Genomic DNA, 16,024 nt, shown 5'->3' with positions numbered 1-16,024 from the left:
TCACATGTGTGTGATTACATATATGTAATTACACATATGTTCATTACAAAATATATTATGTATACATGCATTCATTGTATATTAAGCCATCTCAGATCCATTTTGCAAGGAGTTAAGAAATGAATATGTATGTAAATATTTTCTGAAGTCATTTTAATCAATACCTCTTCCTCCTCACTTCTTCCAAATTAACTACAGGTATTGTCAAAACAATTTATATGCAATAAAATTTTAAATAATCAGCAATTTGAAAATGAATTTGCTTTCCAAATTCCAAATACTAGTTTTCTAATTTTTAGAATTATTGACACAGAAATACTATATATACCACAAGAAATGGTATATGCAGATTTCCAAAATACTTAAATATTGTTTGGTCAGGAAATTTTTCTTATTATTAATTGTATAGATAAACACACCATAAATATTTATTGATCAATTATTTTTCTTCTTTGCTTTGACAAATAAAAACACTTTGTTTCTCTAAGAAGGAACTACATGAACCATAGTAAACATTTACCAAGTGTTTACTCTGTACTCTGTTAAGGGCTTCACACTTCTTATTTCCTCAAAACAACTCTATGGGATAGTTTTGTTTGTTTGTTTGTTTGTTTGGTTTTTTTGAGACGGAGTCTCTCTCTGTCGCCCAGGCTGTAGTGCAGTGGCGTGATCTAGGCTCACTGCAAGCTCCGACTCCCGGGTTCACGTCATTCTCCTGCCTCAGCCTCCCAACTAGCTGGGACTACAGGCACCCACCACCACGCCTGGCTAATTTTTTGTATTTTTAGTAGAGACAGCATTTCACCGTATTAGCCAGAATGGTCTCGATCTCCTGACCTCGTGATCTGCCCGCCTCTGTCTCCCAAAGTGCTGGGACTTACAGGCGTGAGCCACTGTGCCCGGCCTGGGATAGGTATTTTTATCCATACTTTTTTCAGATGAAGAAACAGGATTAGCAAATCTAGGGGCAGATTGTGTTTTCCAAGATGGTTACAACAAAATCTATCTTCCTACATGCTCTTCTTACCATGTAACATTGATCCTCCTCCCACTGAACTGCAGGGGTCAAGGTTCCCTCTCCTTGTCTCCAGGCAGGCTAGTGACTGCTGAGGAAGTGATGCTATGTGACTTCCAAGGCTAGATCATAATGGCCAATAGATTCTTCCTGGTCCGCTAGGGGTGGTTGCTTTTGGAACCAAATACCATGATGTAAGGAAGCCCAAGCAGCCACAGCAAAGAATACATGTAAGTGTTAACAACTCATAGCCCCAGATGAAGTTCCAACTGACAGCCATGACCAACCACCAGACGCATGAATGAGAGAGTCTTTGACATCAGTCAACCCCAGTGACCATCTGGCTGAAATTTCATGAGACACACCTGAGTGAGAATCAAGTAGCTAAGCCCACTCACCGGCAAAACCATGTGAGGTAATAATAAAATGATGGTCGTTGTTTAAAGTCACTAAATGTGGAATTAAATTGTTATACAGCAATAGATTACCAGAACATTGACCAAGGTCACACAACTACTAAGCAGAGCCTGAACACATGCCTAGGCAGTCTTACTAAATCACCTAATCACCTACATTCCCGCTGTGCCATACTGCTCCTGTTTACTGTCTTCTATAAACTGCAAAAGCCTGCATAGAGAAACACAGGTTTCTATATATAGACGCACAGAATAATAAGTGTGTTTGTGTGTGTGCAATAGTAGTAGCAGTAGTGGTAGTAGTACTAATAGTAATAGTAGCAGTAATGGTAGCAGCAGCAGCAGTAATAAAGTCTGGATGGCACTAATGATGGTAATAAAAAATTCTAGATAAAGGAACCATTACCTGAAACTTTTAGGATCTTTGGAGAAATAATTCTTAACATATTTTCCCAGTGACATAAGTCCTAAAAATGTACAAAGACTACATTATGCTGTGGATGGATATTTACCTTATTAAAAGCTGTTACTGAATAGTTTGTTCTTAATGCAAAGGTCCTGTTTTACGATTGCTCTTCAGTTCATTAATTTTCATTTTATTCCCTGCAAGGGCATTTAGGGTCTGGAATATACAGCTGTAAAATATAGCTCTCACTAGAATTCATAATTTACTATGTCTCAATATTCCATTTGAAGAGGTTCTTGAAACATGATGAGGTCAGAGTGGAGTAGAAAAGAAAACCATTTGGCATATTTAATAATGGACTATTTGTCCACAGAATAATCTGAAATCTTTTCAAGTATGTCTGAAGGTGACTTGTATCACAAACTCACTCATATTGGGTTGGTCACTTTATAGAAATTGGAAGGGGAGGTTATATCCATTTCATTAAATTTTTAGCTCAACAATGTTTAACTTTGATTGCTTATTATAAGTAGGGTGACTGTACAATTTATCATAGCTACCAAGACAATTTCAAGAGTGAAAGGGGGCATTGGGCACTGTTAAGATTACACTAGGATATCAGGTACAAACCAGCACTATGTAGGTAACCCAAGATGCAGGAGCCAGTTACCAGGCTATGTCTTAGAGAACAGAGATAAATAAGACACTGCCATCAAGCAGTTCATAATCTTCAAATTCCTCTTCTTTTTGTAACTGAGAGCTGGCAAAAAGCATTGACAGAAAAAAAGCGACCAATGGAGGAGGTCACATAAAGTCCAGAGATGTTATCCATGAAGAGGTCTTAAGTATCCAGGCAGTTCTTGAATCTCTTGTAACGTTTTTCTTATCCTTATCTGGCCAAAGGTCAATATCTATGCCTCTGAGGAGTCATGTACGATCATCCCAGCACTTCCATTTCATTTCAGAAACCTGTGAAACTACTAGAAATTCTCTGAGGTAGCTAGAACTGAGGGCCAGGAACTGGAATCAAGTGTTTGAGAGCAAAGGATTCTAGATCTCCAGTGTTTGTGAGATTTGAATCCAAGATTATTGGAATTGCACTGAAATTCCCGTGGAGAGCAATCAAGGCTTTCCTGGTTTTGGAAGACTGAAACAGGTGATACAGTTGGTTTGACAGAATGTATCAATTGGATTTTATTCCTGAAGAGCCAAATTAATTTTTAGGTATATGAGAGTATTCAAAGATAGGCTCTAATAAGTTACATATTGAATGTTATTATTTATTGCATATTATATGTTTCAAACCAATTTAAAACTGTTAAATAAACCCAGTAGTATCCTTTATATAACAACGTAAAGTGTAGATTTGAAGATCAAGTGACCCTATTAGGCAAGCAAATTCCACTGCCAATTCTAATCCATGTTGAATCAAAGCATTTTTCAGCTGGGAGGAATCATAGTGACAATTTAATCAGACTCCTGATGTGAACACAAAGGATGAGCCAGAGTGGTTTGCCCAAGGCAGAGCGCTTGGAAGAGCGAGGATCTTAAAAACAAACAAATGAAAAACCCCAAAAACAGAACTGCTTTCATGGCTCTGAGGACATTGTCCTTGTCCTTGGGGAATTCTGGACAGAGAAAAGTTAGAGGAAGTCAACAGTCTTCAAGAGGATTTGAGCCATTTGCAGAATAGAGCAAAGGAAAAAAAGAGCAAAATAAGTTTCTGAGTTTCTATTAAAATAAATCCTTTAACAGGGCACTTACAGGCCATTCAAAAATTTAGTTCTTTTTCTCTTAGCATCATATTCTTCCAGGAACAGATATGCAGTAAGAATTCTTGAGTCCTTCACCAATTGGTTGATCTCAGCTTCAGCAGACCTGAAACTCCACTTTCCTGTGTGTTTCAGGGAAAGAGATATCTTTATTGTATCTCATTGCTTTCACTCTTTCATTTCTCCTTTAAAATCAGTGGCGGCCACACCTTTTAAAAAGATTAAGAGTGTGTGGGCTGAGACTCATGATATGATTATCTCGTAATCTACTTAAACAAATTGACAGTCAAAGTATTAGGTGGTTGAGCAATGTGAAAAGTGGTTCAGTATCAACGTGTGCCAGGAAAGTACCATTTAGTCTTGTCAGTAAACCCCTTTGGTTCTACCTTCAACATATACATGGAAACTTCTCAATAGCTTCACTGTTGTTGTCCTAGTACAAGTCCCATCATCTCTTACCTCAGTTACTGCAGTAGTCTCTTAAGGTCTCTTCTTGTTTTGGCCCGAGAGCCCTCTCAGCCTGTCCTTATCATAGCAGTCACATTAATCGTGTTTAATTTAAAGTCATATCCTGGTACACCTCTACTCAAAATCCTCCAATAGCTTTCCATGTCCCTCAGGGCAAAGGAAAGAGTCCTTACAATGTCATTCTTCCTCTACTTCTTGGACACCCTTCGCCTGTCCTTGGCTCCTTGCTCACTCTATTCTGGTCAAACTGGTTTCATTGCCATTCATCAGTCAGAGAAGGTATACTCTCTCCTTAGGGCATTGCACATGCTCTTTCCTCTATCTTGAATGCTTTTCCCCGGAAAACCAGGTGTTCCCCTCACCCCTTTCATGTTGCACTCAAATGGTAACTTCTCAATGAGCTCTTCCCTGGGACTTGATGTGAAAAAGTAAATTTAAAAAATTAAAAAAACACCCCACTTATACCCCCAATGCTTAGTACATAGTAGGTACTCAGTAAATATTAATTCAATGAGAGAAAGACAGTTGTTTGTGTTCCTATTAGCTGCGACATTCACAGTACAGAAGTGAGAATCTCTCTTAAGATATCTCTGGCTTCTTACGGGGAGAATAAGATAACCTGTTTAAATCGGAAGACTGCATATCCGAACTGGAGTGAGATCTCAGTGTGACTTTGGACTCAAGTGCTCCACGGTGTTTGGATCAACAGCAACAACGAAAATGGAGGCACCCATTTGGACTTGCCAAGTCTTTATTTTAACAAGTCAGGATGACAAGAAAATGTACAAAACCTATAACCACCATCTAAATCTGCATAATTTATAAAGAAAACACTTGAATTCTAGAAAAGTAGGAAAGACATAATTTTAGAATAAAAAACTCTTTTTCAAATGAAAAAAAACCAGCTTCCCAGAAAACGCTCTACACTATCCTGATTTTCTCCCCTGCCAATTCTGGGAGGTGGATCAGTAAGAAAGCTGGGCATTGGACTCCAGGCCCACAGTCCTGCTGTGAAGGAGTGCCAATCATCCACAGGCTGAACTGGCCCCTTCTGCCCACAAGGTCACACAAAGAACAGCGCTTGTGTCTTAATTTTGTCATCAAATATCAAAACTAAACATTTAAGAAAAAGTGTTGAGAATATTAGATGTAGAAACAAAAGTGAAAATAATTTTTTAAAGATTTAAGAATTTTTTTTTTTTTGAAGAACCCACTCTGTACGTTATCTTCGGTTCAGGTGTTTGAATGTTGACTTATGTGACTTTTTCAGTGATGAAACATATCAGAGAGAAACAAGGGTGAAAGAGAAGCCATTAAGATATATAGAGGAGTGCTAATCATCTGAATTTTGCCATGGAGCAAACCAAATACTTAAAGAAGACTGAAAGAAAATTCAAATTTGTAGGGCTTTTAAATAAATAAGGAGCCATTTCTATACAGGCTAATATGTTTGTTTCTTGTTAGAGCTTTCCCTAAGTCATGGAAGGTAAGAGCAAAGTTTTTGAGGATTTAGGGCAGTTGATTATGAAAAAGTTACAAAAGTAAAGAAAGGTCAAAACCTTCTGGTTAATAATAGATGAAAAGAGACAATTTCTGAAACCATATAAACACTAAAATGGAGAAGCAGTTCAGATTCCACTTTTTTAGGAGACTGTAGCTTTCTAAGAAATGCACAATTTTTCACCATATTTTGAGTCAGTGAGATGTTTGTACTATTTTAAGTTTAATAAAAGTTAAAGAGGGAATTCTGAAATTGTTTGAGAGCCTCTGAAGCAATTTTGGAGAGTCTTATAATATGGTATAGAAACTGCATTGCTCAAGCCTTTTAAGTCTATGACAGCATGGCACTGTGCCACCAATATTATACAGCACAACAGGGTGCCTTCTAAAATGCCTCACACACATACTGCAGATATATTTGGACATTTCTGTTAAAATAAGTCAGTTTGTGTTCCCCTGCCATATTATAAAGTTCTCATGAGTTATGCTGTCAAATTTGAGGGATGGTTTCAGAATTCTAAATGAAAATCATGTAGATGTATCCAGTACAGAAGAATAAATGTTTTGGTGACAATATTACCTGCTTTATTGTGGGTAGAAATTGGTTATTGAAGATTTTATATAGCATCAGTGAGAAAATGCTTGTGTCCAAGTGTCCAATGGTTTATAATGACCAAAAATTTGGTTCACTTTATAAGAAGAAAAATGTATGGCCTAAAAAAATGAGTAAAAGTCCTCATGGATTTTAACCTAGTAGTCAAAGGAAATCAGAATCATTTGAAATATAGTAATATTATCTGTTATAACTTGTCAAATATTAGTCAAATTGTTTTAAAATAATTTTGATTTGTATAAACTTATAAGACAATATAACTTCACTTTGGTAACAGTAACATAAACAATCTAGAAGGATCTAGTTGTTGCAGATTTAGCCAGTTCAGCATTTGCAGAAAGTTTAGATAAGGTAGGCTTAAGCCTACTTTTCCCTTACCTATAAAAAAGATTTTGTAAAAGAACAAAATTAATAAAATAATAGAAAAAGTTTATTATGGTTAACAATATACTTTGGAAACATTTCTTTATAATATAATAACAAAGCTATTATAATTAATTAGAGAATTAACTAGAGAAGCTGATTATAAGAATTAAGTATCAGCCACTATTAATGAACTAGAACTAGAATTAGGTGTGTAATTTGGGGTTCTTTTTTTTATTTTTTATTTTTTTGAGACGGAGTCTTGCTCTGTCGCCCAGGCTGGGATGCGGTGGTGCAATCTCGGCTCACTGCAAGCTCTACCTCTTGGGCTGGGGTTCTTATTTTTAACCATTAATCCATTAATTCTCAGAAATTATTTGTTGTGCTTATATAAGATTTTGATAAAACACACAGAAATATGTGTTTTATAAGGAAGAGTAACGTTTTTCCATTTTATAGCAAAATAAAGTGAGATAGCGATTACGTGATCTAAAAAGGTAAAAAAAAAAAAAGGAAGTCACTGTCAGAATAGAAATGAGAATTGAGAGAATAGTATTTCCTTGGTGCTCATTATTTCAGTAAATATAATGGAAGGCATATCAGGGATTTAGACATGCAAAGAAGAGTAAATGTGGTCCCTGCCTATGAACAGCTCACACTACATCAAGGGAGGCAGGTATCCTACTCAATAGCCACAAAGACGACAGGTACATAAACATCTTCCATACAAAGTGGAAAGTAGTACATGGAATTTGAGTGCTCAGCAACAATATCCTGTCTCATTTTCCAGAGTTAGTAGAAACTGTCATATAATGTATGTCTTCATAATGTCAGACAGGAAGGGAACTCAGTTTTGGCAGTAGAGGGAAAGCTAGAGGGGGCCGGTGCATGCATGGATGGGGGTGGATGAAGGCCCTGTCCATCTAAACAGGTGGAGGGCAATGAAGACACTGAGAAAGTTGAAGAAATAGAGTGGGTGGCAAGATCCAGAGAAATTCTCAAAAAAGTAAGCTGTGTTAGCAGCAGCTTGCGTGTCAGTTTCACGGAGTGGTCAGGTTTCAGGGTGTCATTAGTCACTATGCTGTGACTAATACTGCCTCCAAGAGAGAGGCAGCATCTTCTTTAGTCCAGTAGTTCCCTGAGTTGACTTGGGAGGTAGCAATCCTGCCTCAGGCAGATTAGAGACTCCTTTAAGAGTCAAATGGGTGTCAGCTCTTCTGCATCTGTTTAGCCAATCTAACCAATTTTGTTGGTAGTATATTGGTTATTGAAGATTTTAATAGCGTCTATGAGAAAAAGCTTGTGCCAAGAGTTTATAATGGCAGAACATTTTAGTTCAATTTATGGAAAGAAAGATTTGTTGCTTAAAAAATAAATAAAAGTCCTCAGGGATTTTAACCTACTAACCAAAGGAAATAAGAGCAATTTCAAATATAGTAATATTATCTGGAATAACTTTTCAAATGTTGGCCAAATTGTTTTAAAACGTATGATTTGATACAATTTCCTTATATCATTCTGCAGGATCAGAACCAGAACTCTGCAGTAAGGCATTTACCTGGGAGCCATGAGAGTATAATGTATGTAACTATAAAGTAGTGGGCTGGTTCTGCAAGCCCCACAGCAGAAGAAACTCCATTACTCTATACAGAATGAAATAAAACACACATGCTACATCATTGTGTAGAAAAAGACTGATGTTACCGCTTAATTTGCAGACATGGAATTTCCAGGTTTTAATTTAAAACAAAACATTATTTTAACTCACACAAAGAGAAGCACAATTATTTGATTAGGTGACTTTATCTTTATTAGAAAATAATGCTAGTGTTAAATAATTCTTTTTTTTACCTTTATCTTCTTTTATTGAGCATTGTAATCAGCTTTTTATCAAAGTTTTATTTATTTTAATGATCAAAACCTTAGTATAAATCTAAAAATTGCCAAAAATAGGTCAATAGTTTTGAAACCAATCTAAATAAAGTGTCTTCAAATAAGAGGAGCAGAGTGGGTGTTATCTCTTTTGTCCCATTAGGAGTGTATTGGAAAGATAAGTGTAATTGAAATAGAATTCTTTATTTTGTCATGTTTCCTCACCTAGCACTACAAGACACAATAATAGCTCTTATTTGGTAACTGTAACATGCCAATACTCGTATTTTCAATATTTTTGTCTTAATTGATAAAAACAATAAATATAATAGAATTTTTAAAATCATGCAAAATTCAGGAATTCTTGATTTAAAAAATTCTTCACACTGAGAGAACTTACTTTATAGTAGTATGAAATAACCTCATTAAATCCTCATTGAGTTCCACACGGTGTTTCTCCTTTGCCTTCTGATTTCCAAATCTACTCTCCCCCTTCCTGTACTAATCTCACCTTCAGCAGTTGGCCTCATTGTTCCACTTCGCTGAGAAAATGAAGAACATCTGGAAAGATCTACCTCCTTTATCTGCAGCACCACGGAACACTTAAATCCACACTGTGCTCCTTATTCTTTCTTCAGTAATGAAGGGACCAGGTATGCTTCCTTTTTTTCCCATGTCATTGACTCCAGCTGTGGTCTTGGATCCAGCACATAAAACTCATTGTGGTTCTAAGATATAGTGGGTACATTCTCACTAATGAGGAAACACTAATTTTAACTCTTGAACCATCCTACTGTGATATGGTTTGGCTGTGTCCTCACCCAAATCTCATCTCGAATTGTAATCCCCATAATCTCCACTTGTCGAAGGAGGGACCGGGTGGGAAGCGATTGGATCATGGGGGTGGTTTCCCTCATGCTGTTCTTGTCATAGTGAGTAAGTTCTAATGAGATCTGATGGTTTTATAAGTGTTTGACAGTTCCTCCTTCACGAATGCTCCTCTCTCTTGCCCGCCATTATGTAAGATGTGCCTCTTCCCCTTCTGCCATGATTGTAAGTTTCCTGAGGCCTCCCCAGCCATACAGAGCTGTGAGTCAATCAAACCTCTTCCTTTATAAATTACTCAGTCTCGGGTATTTCTTTATAGCAGTGTGAGAATGGACTACTACATGCTGCTAGGTCAAGACTACTATAAAAATGTTGATTGGGTTATCATACACATAAAATATAAAATCAAAGCTATCAGTATTAGAAGAAATATACACATATATAGTAAACTCATCCCTGCACAATATCATTTAAGACTATTTCTCAAAGTGTGGCTTTTAAATCATCCACATCAGAATCACCTAGTGTGCTTGTTAAAAAGAACAGTTCTGGGCTCTATACCAGATTTATTGAATTGGAATCTTTGGATGTGGGACTTACAAGCGCTGCATGTGATTAGTGTGGAAAATAAAGTTTGAGAATTCACTTAACATGATGGTACAGATAGTATTATCTACAAGTGTGCTGAGGTTGAAGCCTAAGGGGAGGAAAGTGTACATAAGAGAAGGAAGAATGCCTGTCCAGGCAGGGACAAAAAGAATATACAGAGGGCAGATGGCATGATGGTGAGGATTAGAGCTCCACCTATCAGGTAGGCTATGCTCCTCGTATTACTATATCGCTTCATGATTATTCTCAGTGGAATGGCTAAAACCTTCAAGTAAGCCACCTCAAAATGAAAGCTTCTCTATGGATAGCCTTCACATTGAAATTAAATTACGTGGTGCCAATATTATTTCCCTCCTTTTGCCCCCTGAGCAAGATAAGTGAGTCAAATAGAGCAAGTCAGCACCCAGTGCTTTCTTGTTTTTTCTCTTCCTGTTCTATGATTGGGGTCTGATGGGAGAAGGGAGAAAGGAATACAAGATAATTGATATTTTAAGATCCCCATGCTTCTATGACTATTTTCTTTCCTTTTTCTAAGAGCCTATTTCTACCAGCTTAGGGGCCTTAATTCTTTACTGGAGAACAGCTAAGGAAGCAATTAGTGAACTGAAATTTTATTAATTCACAATACATTTTTGTTATTACTTTTATCTCCTCCTTCTCCATGATGTTCCAAATCTTCTTTTATTGGCTTTTGGCTTTTATCCTCAAACATTGTAAGACCCTTCATCGTGATAAACTTTTTTTCTTTCTTTTTCTTATCCAATTAATTATTGTCTTATTTTCTCCTTTTTTAAGCCAGATTTCTCAAATGACTAGTATATATCTGCTAGTTGATTCATTTTCTTGTGACCCACTTTATTTCTAGCTCTCCATTTTAATGACACCACTCTCTTAACTATCACCAGAGGTTTCTCTGCTTTTTCAAAAGACTTTCACTCTTTTTCATGTTGATTAAAAGCCATGAAAAATAATGTAGTTTAATATGTATCACCTGCGAATCCTCCTAGCCAAATTGCTAATGAATCACAAATTTTAGTGAGATAATCATTTAATAAAAATCCATGGCTTTAAATGATAAAAAGAAAAAGAAAGAAAACACACACACACACACAAAATCCATGGCTTTGCAGATCTTAGGTGTACATGGCTATATTTCAACACCATTTGATTATGCCTACTGTTGCATTCACAGCTTAATTTGTTATTTGTTATAATATAGTCTGAGAAAGAAAACCATGGTATGGTATAGTTTAAATATAAATCATATCACATCTAGCTGTCTTTTCACAGATTTCGACCTTTGTATAATTTATAATATCGTATAAATGTATTAGTAAAGACTATGCCATTCAATGGTTGTACCACTCATGTATAAGTCAAATTTTGTGCATCTGATCATAGAATATTTTAACTGATGAAGAAAATCTGTACTTACAAGTTGGCAATATAATTAATTTTTTCTTTCTATTGTTTCAATTTTTAAATAATTAAGTATAAAATTTAATAGTAACATTAAATAAAATATTGAAATAAATTATTGAATAAGTAACAAGAAACACAGAATAAAGAATAACATATTTCAGCTCTTTGGGAATTTCAACTTAATATTCACATTTCTCAAAAGTAGGGCTTACTTTGTATTTATAACAAAATATAAGAAATCAAAAATCTTACAATATATGTATGATCTTATACATATATTGATTGAAACTGTTGAATCAAATACACTATACTAATGAACTATATTTACTAGGGTGATGTTAAAATTTATTGAAGACTACTTGCAGCAGGCTGACATTTAAAGAGTCAGCCTAAATAGGTTTTCTCTTTGTTAGTACATCAACTTGCTGCAGGCATGCTCTAGGCCTAGATGTCTGCTCGAACCCACAGGGAACTGAACTTATTGGCTCATGCCACACAGCATGGTAGCAAAAAAAAAAAAAAGTCTTTTTGTAGCAGGACAGTAATACTTACATCTGAAACCTTCTTTAAATAACCCTATGTTTCATTGCATATTTCTGGTGAAAGCCACATTTTCCATAACTTCTTTGATTCACTTAAGACCTTTTCTGTCCTCTTATCCTTAAAATGCCAGTATGCTTCCCACAGAGAATGCTAGCATGGTTCTCCAAAAACACACTTAATTAGTGGAGTCAAAATGTACCAGCATGCTGCCAAGTGACACTCTGTTTAGTGAGGCTGTACTCATGTAATGTGTGGGCTGATTTTAGCGTGGAATTTAGCTTTGTAATGCATGGGGACAGATGTATGAGTGGCATGCAATAATTTGGGATCCAAGTCCTATATGTCCTTAAATGCTTTTCATTGAGTTTCTATTATACTTGCACAGGTTAATTTACCATATGAATACTCATTATCTTGAGTAATTTTGACATTAAAAAGAGATGAAAGGCTTGAGATATGGAGTAGGGATATCTTCTTTATGTATCTCTATGTATTTTAGTGTGGAGACATAAAGAGAACAACTTCTGGAACTGTGTCAGCTCCTCTGTCAATTCTCTCATTTTATCTAATTACAACTTATTCTTAGATGTCCCTGGCACCACATAATTTTGTGTATTTCTAAAGTCATGGCAATTAACACATTTTACAACAACTATCCTTTCATTGACTGTCTTGACATAATCCAAATAATCAGTAAATGAATTAAAATAAAATATTCTGGAATGGAAAGGCATAGTAAAATGATTGTAGGTGAACATTGCTTTCATTAAAATAAACAGTTGAGACTCAGCCAGAAACTATGACTAGAGAAAAACAATATGAACATAACATATATTGAACATGTAGAAATAATAAGGTAACAGGACTGGAATATGGTTGTGGATAGGTAGGAGAACATGTAAGGACTCTCTATTTCACACTTTTGACAGCACATAGCCAATCTGCACTTTAAAAAATAGAAACATGTAGTTAAGACTAAAACAAAAGCAACTATAATGACTCTGGCCTCTTAGCATTATTTACAGTTTTCTTTCCTTAATATTAGAGGACTCTTGTGGGAAATATATTTTGTTGGAATTTATTTGAAGTTCATCAGTTGCTTAACCCTTTGTTCCAGTTTCCTTTACTTCTAATAAATTCAGGTAGAATACTTATTTATTTTATGTATAAAAATAGCATTTTTTGAACTCACTTTTGCAAAATTATTTACATCCTACCATCTGTATCTGTCTGTATCTACATCTATATCATCTATAGATCTTCCATTATATTTGTACAGATTGGTTTATCAGGTTAATAATTATGTTGAATAATTTAGATGTTACAAAGAAATGGAAGGACTGAGATATAGCATAAGAATATGTTTATATCTACATGTGTACGTATGAGAGAGATGGAGGGAGACAGGTGAAATAATGTTCATCAAATATTAGCACTGGTTATTTTTGGATAATAACCCTATCGCAACCCAAGAAACTTATATGGTTTCTCACACCTAATAAGCATCCAGTAAAGATCTGTCGTATGCGTGACAAGAAAGGAAAACTGCATAGAAATACAGCGTGAAGAAATGGAAGCTCTCAGAATAAAATTCTGATAAGGGAGTGCTGAAAAAGGGGTTTGCCAAGAGACGTGGGAATTTGAAGGAAACAGTGATGATAAATTATAAAAAAAGATGATTTACAGTCACATAAATTTGGGATTTAAAAGATAACGAGAGCTGTTTCTACCAATAAAAAAGCATGTTAAATTTCATACTTGTAAGATTTGTTCAATAGCATTACTCAAGGCAGAGATCACCAATTACCTTTCTTCATTGTTTGAGAAAAAAATAACCTATATTCTGAAAGCCGTACACCAGAAAGAGAAGGAGTGGAATACAGTCACTAAAAATGCCAAAGGACAATGTCAGCCACCCTTGAGTCCCAGCTTCTGCCACATCTTCTCTGCTAAGGCTGATAACTGTAAGACAGAAAACTCCTAATTTAGATAACACAGGTATCTCCATGGACAAATGAAAAGCAAGGACTTGATCTTTAATATAATTGAGCGGCTCAGTGGAAACAGAACTGAATTGGGAGTCGGAGGACAGTTCCACTCTGGAATAATCACTTCTCTCGGCTTCAGTTTGCTCATCTGTAAAATGAAGATACTAATACCAGCCCTGCGTACTTCAGAGGGTTGCAGCAGAGAACAAATTAGATAAAGTAAGTGAACATGCTCTGTAAACTGTAAAGCACTACACAAGGCAAACTTATCATTATTTAAAGTCATCCTAGATGCTCCACAGCAGGGAGAAAGTGAGAAGGAAAAAGCAGCTTTTCCATTCATTAACACCTTGTCTCTGGGAGACCCTCAGAGAGCTTGTGTAAAGACAGTAATAGAAAGTTAATCACCCTGTGTTAAGCAGACATCTTTGCATTCATTTTAAGGAAATGGCTTTTACTGCTCTGTCTCATTCCAGCAGATATATGTCAAGTTGCTGTGGCTTTCTGACTGCTCTTTCTCAGAATGCTCTACTGGATCTCACTTTTCGGTTGCATACATTGCAGGGTTATTGTTTCAGTCTCTTCTTCCCAAACCTGTTTTGCTTTGATGATTTCATTGATTCCCCGGCCTTACTGAGCTCCAAATCAACATTTCCTACTATCCATCGCATACCTAAGTCTGGAAGTTGCACAGGCCCCTCCAATCCAGCGTGTCCAAGGTGGAATTCACTGTCTTCCCTGCTACGCTTACTTTTCCTGGGTTTTACATTGCTGTTTACTCAGTGTCCCCATTTAGAAAGTACAGAGCCAGGGATATGGTGGATGTTTTTGCACTGCACAACTCTGAAGGGTGTCATTCATATGATGGCGTCTTAGAATGGAGCCAATGCTATGCGGAGCATAACCTGCAGAGCTGAGCATCGCAACCCTCCCAAAAGCTCCACCACTTGCTCCCCTATCTCAATAGTTGCTCATTGCTTGATTTCCTACAATAGAGAAGAGTCTGTGGACAATTCACAATTTATCAGAGGCACTCGCTTTAATACCCACGACACTTTATAATGTTTCTCCCTTTACGTGATGAGTACGGGGACAATATTCTGAGCATGAATTGTTATGTATGAATATTGTAACACAGGAAGGATTTTTGTATTCATTTTAAATGCACATTTTAACACTGCATACAAATGAGTGTTTTGTGTGTATTTAGTAAGGCATCTCCAAAGATAGCCCCCAACAGTGTCCTTTTCCCATATGCTCATGCTAATCCTGATGTCATGAGATGGAGCTTATTTCCTTTCCCCTTAATCTGCACTGGCCTTGTGACTAGTCTTGACCAATGACATGGAGCTAAGAGAGATGCAATTGAAGATTTGCTAAGTGCTTGCACACTGGAACTTATCCTTTGAAACACTCCTTCTTGGAACCTACATGTCATGCTTTAAGAAAGCCACAAGGAGGAGGAAAAAGGAATATTGGTTAATAGACCCAGTGGAGATACCAGCTGAGAGCTGATACCAACTTGCCAGGCATATGAATGAACCATCTTGGACATTCTATCCCAGTCAAGTACCCAAATGACTATAGACCCAGCCATCATCACAGGAGCAGAACTACTCAGCTGAGTCAAATCATCACAAAAAGTCATTAGAAATAATAAATGCTTTTTAAAGTTACCACATTTGGCATGGTTGATAGATAAATAAAAAAAATGTGTGTGTGTGTGTGTGCGTGTGTGTATAATTCACCTCTCTTAGGAGTCTAAGATAAAGACAGATAAGATCACTAGCTAAAAGTGACATGTACACTTTTGGTTGAAATGGTTTTCAAAATAATTCTCTGCAATATTCAGCAAAACTACCTGTTAAGGCAGTGGGAGAAATAATAGAAAAGTGGAAAGGAAGGCCACAGAGATGAGTCAAACAGGCCCTTTGCCTGGGTGGAGAATAGGTCTCTTAAGCCAGGCTTCTGCCTGTCTTTTTATGTGTTATGCCTATGTCCAATTGAGTAGATAAAACTGCAAGTGAGGAATAGAATCCATGACTGAGAAGCTTCAAACATTTCTTCCACTTTGAAATTTCGTAAGTAGACCACCTACTATCTGCTCACTTGTGTATAAGACCAGAAAACCTGCTGAGATCTAGCTTATCATCTACATGGCTAGTGCCATCATCAACTCTATAGGGGCTATGAGCCAGCGAGCAGAGAA

At 36.4% G+C, this 16,024-nt stretch overlaps 1 protein-coding gene and 1 long non-coding RNA gene across 10 annotated transcripts in view; one reads left to right on the top strand and one right to left on the bottom strand.

Annotated features, from left to right (window-relative positions):
• Positions 1-16,024, bottom strand: part of GRIA4 (glutamate ionotropic receptor AMPA type subunit 4) — a 377,201-nt gene that overhangs the window by 136,566 nt on the left and 224,611 nt on the right. The gene's annotated exons all lie outside the window — the stretch shown is intronic.
• Positions 1,181-16,024, top strand: part of LOC109028926 (uncharacterized) — a 41,563-nt gene continuing 26,719 nt past the window's right edge. The window contains exons 1-2 of the long non-coding RNA XR_008669859.2: positions 1,181-1,430; positions 8,943-9,078. This is a non-coding gene — a long non-coding RNA (uncharacterized lncRNA). The remainder of the gene's footprint in view (positions 1,431-8,942; positions 9,079-16,024) is intronic.

This window comes from Gorilla gorilla, chromosome 9 (assembly GCF_029281585.2).
Source record: "Gorilla gorilla gorilla isolate KB3781 chromosome 9, NHGRI_mGorGor1-v2.1_pri, whole genome shotgun sequence".
In the NCBI taxonomy this organism is placed as follows: domain Eukaryota; kingdom Metazoa; phylum Chordata; class Mammalia; order Primates; family Hominidae; genus Gorilla; species Gorilla gorilla.
Note: the sequence above shows the minus strand (reverse complement) of the source record. Positions and strands in the feature narration are given on the sequence as shown.